Source organism: Symphalangus syndactylus, chromosome 12 (assembly GCF_028878055.3).
Source record: "Symphalangus syndactylus isolate Jambi chromosome 12, NHGRI_mSymSyn1-v2.1_pri, whole genome shotgun sequence".
Lineage (NCBI taxonomy): Eukaryota > Metazoa > Chordata > Mammalia > Primates > Hylobatidae > Symphalangus > Symphalangus syndactylus.
Window position 1 is genome coordinate 140,859,636 of NC_072441.2, and position 13,969 is coordinate 140,873,604.

The following is a 13,969-nucleotide window of genomic DNA, read 5'->3' on the forward strand; positions in this document are numbered from 1 at the left end:
GGCAGAACTCTAATCCAAGTTGGGGGCATGAAACCAGACCCGCCAGCCTGTCCTGTCGGTCTCAAATCAAGCACGAGCTGCCTCCTCTACACTTCCCAGACTCTCTGTCCCTGGGCTTCATGCTCTGTGGCGGCCAGTGCTGTGTTCCTCCTAAGCCTTCTTCCTCCCAAGCCGCTCCAAGCAAGCAGGACGCACCCCATAAAGTGTGGGGCCACGTCGCCCAGCTGAGCTAAGCCTAAAACTGTGTCCCTAAGAATCACAGAAGGAGGAAGGGGAGAAGGAGAAGAAAGAGGAGGAAGGGAAGGGAGAAGAAGGCCGTGTCAGAGCAGTCATAGACACCCAGGACAGACAACCAAATGGTGTGAAGTCCCTTGAAATAAAACCCCAGGGGATTTTATCTCCCGACTCATGGTTGACTTGAGATTGCTAGAGAGAATTTGGGCTCCTCTGACATTTATTCCAAGTTTAGGACAGAAATATTAGAAATTAGGAGGGACTGGAGAATACAGGATTAGAAACAGTCCCCAACCTTTGGGAGCAAGTGTTTCATCCCAATAGAAGCAAAAATGCAAAAACAATTCCAAGCTCCTTCTCACAGCTTTCCGTTTCTCTCATTTCCATGTGGGCCCAGACTCCCCGTGCCCCACCCTGCCCCCAAATACTCCAGCTATGCCTCTCCTGGTAAACATAGTCATGCAGACAATTGGGGCAGTTTCCTGCTGTGTGTCAATGACAGTTCCTTAACCCTGCAGGAGACGGTGACTGAAACTCCTGCCTCCATTGGACTCCCAGTGAGCCGGGGAGAAGCTGTGGACCCAGTCACTTCCATTCTACCCCACAACTCTGATTTACTTTCTCCTCTGTCTTCATTCACCAAAATCTGCAAGCCACTTTTCTCTTTTTTCCTTTCTTCAAAAAAAAGAAAGAAAGAAAGAAAAAACACTTTGTCTATCATTTCAGCAGGCAATATGGGGGGACCCGCCAAGTTGATAGCAATTTTTGGTGCTAATAAAGTGTCAATTAAGATTGATTGTGCTGCCGAGAGCTCTGAGAGGCTGGTGGTTTATGCTAATGTTTTAAAAGTCTATTTCATATGCCTTTATGTTGAGTCGTTTCATTAGGTTTATTAAGAGCCCAATTGATACATTTCTTGTTGACTCCAAATATTCCTGAGGTGATTAATTCTGAACAATGGGGTTAATTAGTCTGCAGACTTTGGAACACTTCTTCAGGCGGGAGCTTAAGAAACCAGTTTCCAGGGAATGTAATCTCCAAAAGAATTACATTCCTTTATTCTAAAGGAATGGGGAAAAAAATTCTCCCTAGGGAAGAAAGGATGGCTGTGATCTCACGGAGAGTTAAATGAGTGTTAAACTCCAACGAGTCTCTGTGGGTTGCTTTTTTTTTTTAGTGTCCCCTTTTTCTACTTTCTGACTAGTAGGTAAATAGCTTGAATTTGGCATGTGGGTGTATCTGGGGACAGGACACGTGGTCCCATAAGAAGAGTCCAGTCTGGAAAGCAGAAAATGGGGATTCTTTTTCGTGCCCCCTAAATAGATGCGTGACCCCCTCCCCGCAGCAGAGCCTTTATTCCTTCATCTTGGGGCCTCATTCCTTCATCTGTAAAATGGGGACAATGACACCTGCCCTCTCCCAGCACCCCAAGCTTTTGTGAGGTTGAGACGAGATCACACGTGTGAAAGCCCTTTGAGAATAAAACCATTTTCTTTTCTTTTTTTAACCTTTGAGAGGTTAAAAAAAAAAAGGGGACCCATTTTAGAAGTGGGCTTTTTTAAACTCTTTTTTTATATTATTATTCCCTCATGAAAGGGTTTCTTCTTGTAGCTGGGATTTTTCATCTCGTGTTAAAGAGAGAGAGAGAGAGAGAGAGAGGGAGAGAGTTTTAAAAATAGCTATTTTAATGAAAAGAGCCGCTCCCCTGAAGAACTGGGCAGCCCTTTCTGCAGGCTTTGCTGCCGAAACTCACGGTCCAAATTGATTTTTTTTCCCCTCTTCTTTAAAGGTAAGTGATGAAATACTGTGGGTTTGAAAGGGCTGACATTTGGGGTAGCAATTAAACTCAGCCCCATCTAGCCGCGTGGCAGCTGGTGGCGGGCCGGCTCGTTATGGCGGAGAGGCAGGCAGAGGATTACACAGTGGGCAGAGCCGGCTCTCGGAAGAGCTCGGACCCGGCGTCTGGAGCCAGGTAATTAGATTTAACAAGCTGGCCTGTCCCCTTCATTCCCCACCCACTCAGGGCAGGGCAGCCAGGCCCTGGGGATCCATCTCACACCCCCTCACCAGTGAGGCACCCCACAAGTCCAAGATCCTAATCACCGCGGTGATGGACACGGGGGATATTAACGTTGAGCTGCTAATGACTGTAACAGAAGCAGCAATAGTTAGCAATTCATGGCAGATGGAGATGGCAGGGCCCGCTGTATCATTAGAATCCGCCGAAGGGTGAGGAGCCTCCGACAGGGCACGGGATGGGATTGGAAACGTGCAGCTCAACGGGTCTGGGCTGGGGTGTTTGACACACGTGGCCCATCCCTGCCCTCGTCATGTGCTTCCTCAAATACAGCTATAACAAGACACACTTCCAGCATGTTCTTCTCAGACTCCTCCTCCAGGAGGACTTTGTGATCTCCTCATGGAACCCTGAGGACCAGGCTGGCCCGGAGGGAGTCGCCTGTAGAGAGTGGGTTTCACAGTCCTGAGCTGGGCTGGGCATCTTCCTTTTGTTCTGCTGTCCGGTGACTCTGGCATGCAGCCAGGACTGGGGACCTCCAATCTAGAGGTAGGCCCACAGTTCATCTCAGTATCCAGACTTGAGCAGGGCACAACACCGAGCAGACCCCGGGATGTCTGTGTCATGAGCCAAAAGGGCCCGTGCTCACCCAGGGGCAACAAGACACGAGGCAAAGACAACCCATCTGTCCACTATTGTCTCTCAGCAATGCCTCCCCACTCAGAAGGCATCCAATCCTTCCCAGGGGCAGCAGGATCAAATCCAGTGCTTTAGCTGGGCATTCGAGGCCTCTGGAATTGGAGGAATCAGGAGCCATGGATCCCAGTTCTGAGCTGCCCAATTTGCTGTGGAGCACTAATGCCCCTGCCCCTCTCTGAGTCTTGGTTTGTTCATCTGTGAAAACAATGAGTTGGCCACATTGAGCTCTCCAGGCTCCCTGACCTGAGATGCCAGAATTTCTGCAAATCTGCTCTCCCAAGGAACCTCATACATCAACCCACACGCCTCAATGCCCACCTCTAGGTGGCGCCTCCTCAGTCCGCCAAACTCCACTTGAGCCTTAACCCTTGCATGAAATGCCTCCGTCTCTGCTTGCTGAAATCCTGACCTTCCTCCGGGCCCAACCATTGGGCAGGCTTCTTCCACAAAGTCTTCCAGGGTGCCCCAGCTAGAAGTCCTGTCCTTGCCCTGGGTACCTGACTTGGCTGTCTTCCAGAATGTCAGAGTTGATGACTGGTGAGAATTGCCGGTCCCCAGTGTCAATGGCAATTGCAGAGCATCTGACGCTCCAGGGCTCCTCTCAGCCATGCTCTCATCGGTGGACCCAACAGGGAGTCACTTGGGCCACAGGCACCCATTGCACAATGGGACAATGACGCCCCACAAGGTGAACAGGCTTGCCCAAGGTCATACAGTTACTAACTGTCAGAGTCAAAACATGGTCAGACATCTGACTCTAAGTCCAGGAATCCCCTCTCACTGCCCAGGTGGTTCTAGATAGTATTAACTGGTCAGCTTAGGGGTCTTCACAGATTGTGGCCCCACCCCCAACACACATGCCATCAACAAGTTCTGCTCAAGTCCTTCCTCTCAGGAACTCATTCGTCGCTGGACTTTTTCCCAGGTCTCTGAATGCCAGTTAAGACCCCTTGTCACTGAGAGGCATGAGGGACAAAAGTGCCTGGCTGGCTGGGCACGGTGGCTCACACCTGTAATCCTAGCACCTTGGGAGGACCGAGGCAGGCGGATCACTTGAGGTCAGGAGTTTAAGACCAGCCTGGCCAACATGGTGAAACTCTGTCTCTACTAAAAATACAAAAATTAGCCAGGCATGGTGGTGGGCGCCTGTAATCCCAGCTACTCAGGAGGCTGAGTCAGGAGAATCGCTTGAACCCAGGAGGCTGAGGTTGCAGTGAGCTGAGATCGCGCCATTGCACTCCTCTCAAAAAAAAAAAAAAAAAAGAAAAGAAAGAAAGAAAGAAAGAAAGAAAGAAAGAAAGAAAGAAAGAAAGAAAAGCTTACAAAGCAGGTGATCACCGACCTCACCAGCACCAGCAGTTTTCCAGAGAATAGGTCATTGTGAACACACCCAGATTCCAGCCAGGTCAGGAAGCCGGGTGGGCATGTGATGTGGAGACCTGACAAGGAGGCCGGGCAAGAATGAGAGAGTTGAGGCAGGGGGAGCCAAAGGCGGCGCAGGCAGGAAGATGGGGGGCCAACAAGACAAGTGCAGCCCATCCCACGTGCTGGGTCCCTCACAGATGTACTCCTAATGCTCTTCACAGAGGGGAAGAGAAGATGGAGGCAGGGCAGAAACTTGCCAGGCTCTTAGAATCTATTATCTTCCCCACACTCCCTGCCCTAGGAGACAGAGCTGGTCCAGTGAGAATAGAGATCTCATTTCAGAGGACTCCAGGAGATGGGGTGGGAATAAATGAAGTGGTGTTGCAGAACAGCCCCTAAAATAAATAAATTAAAATCAGAGGAATTAAAGACGGCCAGTTTCAATTCTCCCCAAGCCACCAGCACGTGTTCAATGAGTTGAACTCTCAGTGCGAGCCCTTTCAAAGAGGCTATTTCTCATTTTCTTATTTCCTAGTCAGTGATGTGGGAGTCTAATCACTGTTCTCTCAACTTCTCTATATTGTCTGGGCAGGGAGGAAGATACCAATACTTACAAAGCATTGACATTTTTACTTTACAGCCAGGTCTTTCTCAACCTTGTGGGGTCAGGAAATGCAATCCTACATGTGTCCACGGGTATCGAAGTAGAAAGATCCCTATTGACACAATAGGGAGTGATTCATCTGATGGGCGACTGGGGAGAAGGAACGTGCGAGGTGGATTGGTCCCTGAGACTACCCCCTGGGAGAGACCTGCCATTGTCCAGTTCTGCTTGTTTCTGGATGCTAAGTGTGGAGAAGGAGGTCTTGGAGGCCCAGTTATGACCACACTTCCAAGCCACATTCTCCGTGACTGTAGCCAGGAATCCCCTCTCACTGCACAGATGGTTCTAGATAGTATTAACTGGTATTGATAGTATTCATGGTAAAGTTGATACTTTGAACTCCATCTGCCCCATTCCTGTGTAATTGTTTAGTTTGTCCCTAACCAGCTGGGGGAGGGGGAGGCGAGTCAGAGTATGATTAATTATCACCCCAAACACTAAAATAAATAAAATTCACTCTCTTGTTTCCTCGTCCACTCAAGGTAAGACAGTAACAAACAAAACTTGAAGAAATGTCCTGTACTGATAAATATGGGTGGGAGATAGGAAAGGGAGAGAGACAGGATAGGAATAGAAAGATGCAGACTGATGTTGGATGGGAAGGGATGGGGTGGGGGAATCGGGCCAAATGGCAGAGGCTCCTCCGTGCAAAGCTAGATTCTCATCTCAGCACACACCCTCACAGCCCATGTCGCTGGCCAGACTGGCTACAACCAGGCAGCCCCTTCTTCGATTGCTCGGCAGGTGCCAGAGCCAGGAGAGAAGGAAGGAAGTGGATGGCTCTTCAGGAGGCTGGCACAGGTCCCAAGCAATCTGTTCCCAACTTCCTCCTGCGTGGGTGGTGGCAGCACGTCCCCAGCCGGCCCCCGCGCCTCTCACCAGCCATCAACGCACCCTCACTCTCTCCTTGTGTGTGTTGTCAAATCTTCCCAATATAGCAGCCTGGAGTCTGTCAACAGTTCTGTTCCGTGCTCACTTTCCCTCATCAAAGGATGCCAAGTCTGCTGCCCCCTCCCCAGTGGGTGCATCTCTCCTCGTGCCTCAACCTCAGCACCAGCAAGTGGAGACCTCTGCCATCTCCTGGGAAGAAGTTTGCTTGGAGAAGCCCTTCCAGCTTCCACGGTCTGGCTTACCTGGCACAGGATGGGACCTATGCCAGGGTGTATTTCAGTGATATTAAGGAAGAGGAATCCAGGAGACTTGATGATTAACTGGATTTGGGGCAGACGGGGAGTGGAGCTTGAGGGCAATGCTCAGATTTCTGACTTGAATGATTTGGGGGAGATGCCTTTCACAGAGAGGGCAGACCCCAGAGAAGGAGCAGTTTGGGGGAATGGAGAAAGAGTTGACAGGTTGAGAGGTAGGGAATGTGAGCTCCCTGAGGGCTTTCTAACAGGGATGTTCCAGATGCAGGTGCAGATTGGAGCTCAGGAGACAGACCTGGGTGTGCAGAAGGTGCCCAAAGGCAGGATGCAATCATCCGCAGGAAAAGTCAAAACACACCCATTTGCTCCAAGGGCATTCAGCAATGGGGAATTCTCAGTGTGGCAGCCCCAGGGACTCACTTTACAGAGCTCCCCTGCGTACCCTGCAGTGTGCTGCAAGGCCTGGACCCAGTGCCGCCCGCTGGATGACCTCCATCCCCAGATGTCTATGCTTGTGTCCCAGCAGCTGCCTTCTTTTTTTTCCTGTTCCAGCTGCCTCTGTTCCACCCTCCAGAGAACAGAGAGTGACCTGGTTTGGGCACCAGGAAACCTGAGTCCCAGTCCCAACTCTGCTGACTTTGGGATTTCTAAACAAGTCACTGGCTCTCTCTCTGTCTCTCTCTCAGTCTCCTCAACAGTAAAATGGAACCAAAGGCTGGTAGGGTCAAACAAGATGGTACATTTGAATGCTTTACACATGTAAGGAATCTGAGTAAAAACTGCCCAAAGGTCTGGCCTAGGTCCCTCGGTCCTGTCTCCCCACCCTTCCCCAACCACCAGACTGGTAGTAGATCCTGCGCCCAGATGTGTGTGGCACCACTCTCCCCATCCTTTGTGGCCTCCTCCTCTGGGGGCTCCAGGACACTGCTCGGGTCTCCTAAAATCTCCACAGACCCCCTGTCATCTTTGACTCACCAGATAACCCGGCAGGTCAGAAGACACCACTAATAATGTTCAGATGGTGACATTTATTGCAATGCTAGGCGGCCCCTGCTTAGCTTTCAGGGCTATCAGGAAATGTCAGGCACACAGTGAATCACTCCATACAATGCATCTTGCAGAACATTTGCAACAATCTCTTATTTGCTGATCCTAACTGAGACCTCGCTGAGGTGCTCAGACCCCTCCTCTCCTCTCCTGCCCTTCAGCCCAGGCACTGTCTCATGATGACCCCTTCCTTGAGTCCACTTTCACCAAGGCAACCGGCAGGGAGGTGAATTTAAGATGGAGATGCACAGCCAGGCGCGGTGGCTCACGCCTGTAATCCCAGCATTTTGGGAGGCCGAGACAGGCAGATCACCTGAGGTCAGGAGAAACGCCTGGCCAACATGGTGAAATCCCGTCTCCACTAAAAATCCAAAAATGAGCCGGCCGTGGAGGCGCGCGCCTGTCATCCCAGCTATTCAGGAGGCTGAGGCAGGAGAATCGTTTGAACCCGGGAGGCAGAAGTTGCAGTGAGCCGAGATGGCACCACTGCACTCCAGCCTGGGTGACAGAGAGAGACTCCGTCTCAAAAAACAAACAAACAAAAAAAGATGGAGAGACACGCTGCAGTCCTCCTAGGACACTGTCCCTTCATTTCAGGAAGAGTAGGGATGGGTGAAGTTGCCACCCTGATTTCTGAAAGTCAGTTCACGAATCAGAGACATAGGCTGGTGCCATTGTGCCGAAGGGAAGGTGTTGGACACCGCCGCAGGCTGTGTTGATGTGAATGGCGCCCATCTATTCCTCCACAGAGAGAGCCGTTCACCTGGAGAGTGCTCCGGATGCAGCCCCGGCTGCCAGGGGAGAGCATGACTGCACTACGCTGAGACTATGGAAGGTCCTCCCCGGAGGTTTGTCCCATCAGAACTGAGGGAAAACAACAAATCACGGAACATCTGAGCCAAGAGTTGCTGGTGGCAGTGGTTCCGGTCCCTGGAAGGAACCGATCTGCAGGCGGAAAGGATAAATCCAACAGAGAGAGAGGAGGGACATGGTCCTGATAGCGTTGGAGTTCCTGGTTGCAACTGTCCCTGAAACCCGGGCTCTGAAACCCGGGCTCCGTGAGCCATAGTCTTCTTTTTGCCTTGTCTGGTTCAAATTGAGTCTCTGTCACTTGGAACCACCATGTTGTCACACTGTTACTGACATGTTCTCTCCACCGGCCTTCTGGAAAGAGTTCCCACGTCTTTCTGTCTAATCCAGGCCAGTCCAGAAAGTGCGGCCTGGAGATCTGAGGCAGAGCAGACCCAGTGGCCACACGCTTCAGCCCAGGGCCCCTCACCGCAGCTGCAGCACCACCCGCCCTCTCTGCCAGCCCCTCGCGATTCCTGCTCTGCTGCCCTCTGCTGCCCCCCACTGGCCACAGGCATCACTGCGCTCAACTCCTCCCGCCCAGCATGGGTTGGGGCCTTTATCACAGGGACTCGAATCAGGAAGCAGAAGAAGCCGCAGGTCCGAAGAGAAGCAGCCTCTCCCAACTCCAGTCCCAGGTGAAAAAATGTATCTCCGGAAATGGGAACTCGAGAAAATCTTTACTATTACATGTGGGCTAAAAACACTCTTGTCTTCCCTAAGGGTGCGAATACTCATAATGTACAATGGGAGTTCCTGCTGCAGATATTTTATTCCAAGTGTGGACTCTAGGCAGGGTCCCCAGGAGGCTGGAGCAGTGGGAGAGAAAGACGGAGCCCGGAGGAGAGAGCCTGGAGAGTTTAAAAGAGAAACTAAGTCAATAAAACAAGAGGAACCATGGTGACAGCATAGTAATCCGGGATGTAAGAGAGCCCACGAAGAAGTAGGATTGAGCCCCAAAGAGCAGCACAGCCTCTCTGGGCTCCTATTTTCCACAAATGCTCTGCGAGGAAAGAACCATTTATGTGTTTATAGTTTCCAGGATACTTTAGCACAGAATATTGCATTTGATTTCACACCACCTGAGATAGTCGGGATGTGTGTTCCCTCCAAATCTCACGTGGAAATGTGACTCCCAATGCTGGAGGTGGGGCCTAGTGGGAGATGTTTGAGTCACGGGGGTGGATTCCTCACGAGTGGCCTGGCGCCCTCCCACGCTAACGAGTGAGTTCTCTGTTATCGTGAGATCTGATTGTTAAGAAGAGCCTGGCACCTCCTCCTCTTTCTCTTGCTCCCTCCCTGGCCAGCCGACGCACTTGCTCCCCCTTCACCTTCTGCCATGAGTAAAAGCTCCCTGAGGCCTCACCAGAAGACGCTGCGGGTGCCATGCTTGTACAGAGTGCAGAACCATGAGCCAAACAAAGCTCTTTGCTCTATAAATTATCCCGTCTTGGGTATTCCTTTATAGTGACACAAAATGGACAAATGCACCTCCCAATATGGTAATACTGTTGGATTGACACTTTTTTTTCTCTCACAAGGAAATAGATATTGTGGGAGATTTAGTGGCTTGGCTGAGGCATATTTTTTACAAACAGTGGAGCCTAAACTCAAGCTCAAGTCCAACTCCAAGTCTAGGGCTCTCTGCCTCCACGTGGGTGAGGCTATATTGTACACTGATCTAGCCATGCAGGCTACAGTCACACCACCCTGAATGTGCCTGATCTCATGTGATCTAACCATACAAAGTGAAAGCACGGGCTTCTGCAGCGTCAGGGAACCAGGGTGCAAAATTTGGCCCTCCTATTTACAAGCTGTGTGCCTTTGGACAAGTTACTTAACTACTCTGAGTCTCCCACATGGGCGTGTCTCATGGGGTTGTTTTAAAAAGCAAACATTAGTATATGTGCATCACCCGAGCCAGGGCATGACACTTAGTAGGTACAGTTATGATGGTCACAAGACTTACCACGTGCATATTTCCCAATGCAATTCTCCCATAATGTTGAGTCTGATTTTGTGTTTTCCTAGTAAATTCAAATTCAGCCCCATTTCATTATTTCAACTGTAGGAGAGAAGACCCCACGGACACCTCATCGCCAAAGCAAGTTGGCTGCTTTAATCCTTATTCTACAAAAGGGAAACTGAAGCTCGGAGAAGGTAAGTCAATTCTTCGAGGTCACACAGATAATACATGGTAGAACCAGGATATGAACCCAGGTTTGTCTGACTTTGAAGCCCCCACTCTTTCCAAATCCCTGTGGTCTGTGGCAATGGGAAGAATTATGGAGGAAAGTAAGGAAACAGGGACCAGTTTGGATGCTGTTGCAATGGTCCAGGTGAGAGACGACAGTGGCATGATAGCAGAGGAGATGGTCAGAAAGGGGTAGATTGAGGCTATGTTTAGGAATACAGCTTGCAGGCCTGACTGATGGATTACCCTGCTGAAGGGTTTTTGGCTTGAGTGACTAAGTGAGTAATGATGCCGTTTTCTGAAATGGAAAGACCAGAGAAGAAACACATTTCAGGGAGGGGATAATCAAAGATCCTGCTTTGGTCTTGTTAAGTTCAGGTGCCTATTAGTCACCCAAGTAGTGCTTTTGGATCGATAACTGGGTAAATGCATCTGTATCTCAGTGGCGAGGGCAAGACAGGCGATATCCGCAGAGATGACACTTAAAGCCAGTGGATTGCATGAGATCACTTGAGAGAGAATGAATACAGAGAAGAGGTCACGGATTGAGCCCCTGGGCCCACCAACATTTGGAGATCCAAGGTTGGGGGGGGTACCAGTGAGCTGGAATGTGGTATTCTAGAGGCCCAGAGGAGTTAATGTCAGGAAGGAAAGAGTGGACAGCTCTGTTCAATGTCTATTAGAGGCTGTGTGAGGGGAGGACCTAGAAGTGGCCAGTGGAGTCTGACCTATGACCTGCATTAAGGCAGATACTATGTGCAGCACCCACTGAGCCTCACCTCATCCCCATTTTCACCCCATTCTTTGACCTTTTATTTACTCTTTGAGGCTAGGCTGTCCCTCTTGCTACTGTTTTTAAGACTGAAAAAACATTTCCATTTTAACTCTCCTTCATGCCCTTATTCAGCAAATAAACATTATGCAAATAAACATGCAGGTCCTACGTCGGCCATAAGATGTGGCCTTGACCTTGACACTGGGAACTTTAAAGGGAGAACAGATATGTCAGCAGTTCCTTACAGTAGATTCTGATCACATTCTGGTAGAAAAACATCCTGGCAACTCTGGGAACACAGAGGAAGGCCAGGGAGAGCTTCACAGAGGAGGTGATACTTGGTCTTGGCCTTGAGGGATGAATAGGAGTTCAGCCAGCAGACAACAGGGTTCCCTTTGCCCTGACAGAGGGCATGGAGGCACGAGAGAGTACAGTGATTGGGAAACTGCGCTTCATTGGGCAGCTGGAGCAAAAAGTAAATGTAAAGGGCATGGAAAGGCGCAGGGCCCAAGTCTTTAGGGACCTTAAGCATGAAGCTAAAAAACTTGGACTTTGTAGGCCAACGTTTCCTCCAAAATTACCTCTAACCTTAAATCCCAAGTTTGCTATGCAAAATCAATAAATCCCAGGGTGAAATACACAGGCCTGCTGCAGAGGAGACCCTTCCTCCTGGAGATGCACTGTGTTCATTAGCATTTAAAAGGCCTGACAAACACTACAGGAGAAAGAAAAGAAAATAAAGAAAAGAAAAGAAGAGGAAAAGAAAAGGAAAGAGAGAAAGAGGGAAAGAAGGGAGGGAGGGAGGGAGGGAGGGAAGGAAGGAAAAATGGAAGGAAAGAAGGAAAAAAGGAAGAGAGGGAGGGAAGGAAGGAAGGAAGGAAGGAAGGAAGGAAGGAAGGAAAAAAGGAAGGAAGGAAGGAAGGAAGGAAGGAAGGAAGGAAGGAAGGAGGGAGGGAGGGAGGGAGGGAAGGAAGGAAGGAAGGAAGGAAGGAGGGAAGGAGGGAAGGAAGGAAGGGAGGGAGGGAGGGAGGGAGGGAGGGAGGGAAGGAATTTACCTTCTGATTTTCCAAATGTGCATCCCATGTGACCCTTGGTCGTGTAATACATACTGGCATCCCTACACAAGTAATGTTGCCCAGTCACACAGTGGGAAAAGTTGTGTCAGGGCTGGGGATCATTGACAATTTAAGCAGGAGAATGGCTTCCCTGGAGGCAGGACAGCGGCAAGATGGCCATTAAGGGGCCTCATTAGCCCTGGAACCCATAGATGGGGACCAAGTTCATCCCTTTATCCTGGGACTAAGAACACCTTCATTTATTTCTTCAGCAAACATCTAGTGAGCACCTTCTCTGGCCAGCTGTGCTGATGCCGGCAGTACAGTGCAGAAACAACTCAGGCACAATCCCTGCCTCATGGTGCTTTCTGGCTTACAGACACTGTTACTATTCGCATAATCGCATAGATTGAGATTTGGAGGAAAATACACAGTTCTATAAGAAAGGAAACTGGCATCCAGGATGGTTTTCCTTCATAAGCTATGCCTGGGCTGAGATCTGAAGGATGGGCAGGAGTAGGCAAAGAGGAGAGGTGTTGGGGGAATGACATTCTAGCACCATGTGCAAGGGCCTCGAGGCAGGAAGGAAAATACTGCAGCTATAACACAAAAGGGAGAGCCAAAAATGGTTGCCTCCTGATCACTTAGCAACTTTCACAGTCTTATCTATGACTGTATATGCCTGGCCACACATTAGAAATCAAGTGCCCCCAGTATCTGAGATTTGAATGCTCTAGAAAGAACATCCAGAAGGATAGCCAGAGGAACAGCAGTCTGCACTGGCATTTTCTGCTTAATAAAGGAGAGAGTGAGGAGTGGAGAGGGCTCCCAGAGACCTGGCAGATTAGCTCAGCTGCTTCAAATTCAGCTCTCCGAGGCCAAGTGTCCATTCCCTTGTGAGTGCCTGGCTTTTCATAGAAAACCTCCTTTCTCGGAAGGGGCCTGGCCAAGCACTGTGCTACAGGCACCAGATGTCCCTACATGATCCGGTCTTAAGGCTCACCCTTCATGTAATATTTGAGTAAAACGGTCCCCGCAAGCATCCCACATATGGTAGTAAATCCAGGAGCCCCAACAAGCCCTGAAGAGACCTGTTTCTCCTTCATATCATTCACATCCAGTTTCTCCTTTGGCTGAGTCTCTATCTCACTGGGCTCTTGCCTCCTGTCAGTAGAACCTCCATTAACTGTTACTTTCCTGGGGCGGAGGCCATGCCGTTCTTGTTAACCACTGTTGCTCTGATCCACAGGCAAAAAGCCCAGTGCATGGTAAAAATGGTGACAATAGCTCACATTTACTTTTACAAATAAAGGTCGCTGTTCTAGGGGCATTAGACACAGTAACTTATTTATTCCTAGTCTCATTCCTATGTGGAAGGGTTATATTTAGTTCCATTATATGGATAAGAGTAACTGTGGCTCGGGGAGGGAATGTCACCTGCCCGGGTTCACACCGCTTGTAAGTAGTAAGAGCAAGATTTAAACTCAGGTCTTTGGCTCCAAAGCTTGCATTCGTAGTCTCTGTTGCCTCAGTGAATACGTGCTCAGTAACTATTTGTTGAGTAAATGAATGATCCCTTCTTTGGGGTGGAAGCCTGGCCTTCCTCACCTGGATACCTTAGGGCAGTCCCTTGGTCAGAGCTTGCTGCAAGAATCCATTTTGCACACAAGTATAGCAAGGATGGTGGTCTGGCTTTACAGCTCAGGACGGAGAAATCTGTCCAAGCTGGGGAGAGTTCTAAGAGGCGGTCATTCTGTGACAGTTGGCAGCTTGATGGGACATGGCTGGAAGGTGTGATGACTCCGGAAATCAGAGCAAGACTACACAACCCCACCCCACTCTCACCCCCACCTCTGCGGGCTCCAGGGCAATTGCTAGGTTCATCTCACTTTGGCGATGTGCATTTATTTGTTGGTGAGCACCAT

The 13,969-nt window shown here is 49.8% G+C and overlaps 1 long non-coding RNA gene across 1 annotated transcript in view; it reads right to left on the reverse strand.

Annotated features, from left to right (window-relative positions):
* Window positions 1-7,140: 7,140 nt before the first annotated feature.
* LOC134734592 (uncharacterized) overlaps window positions 7,141-13,969 on the reverse strand; it is a 235,778-nt gene continuing 228,949 nt past the window's right edge. Inside the window, exon 4 of the long non-coding RNA XR_010117726.1 lies at window positions 7,141-8,871. This is a non-coding gene — a long non-coding RNA (uncharacterized lncRNA). The remainder of the gene's footprint in view (window positions 8,872-13,969) is intronic.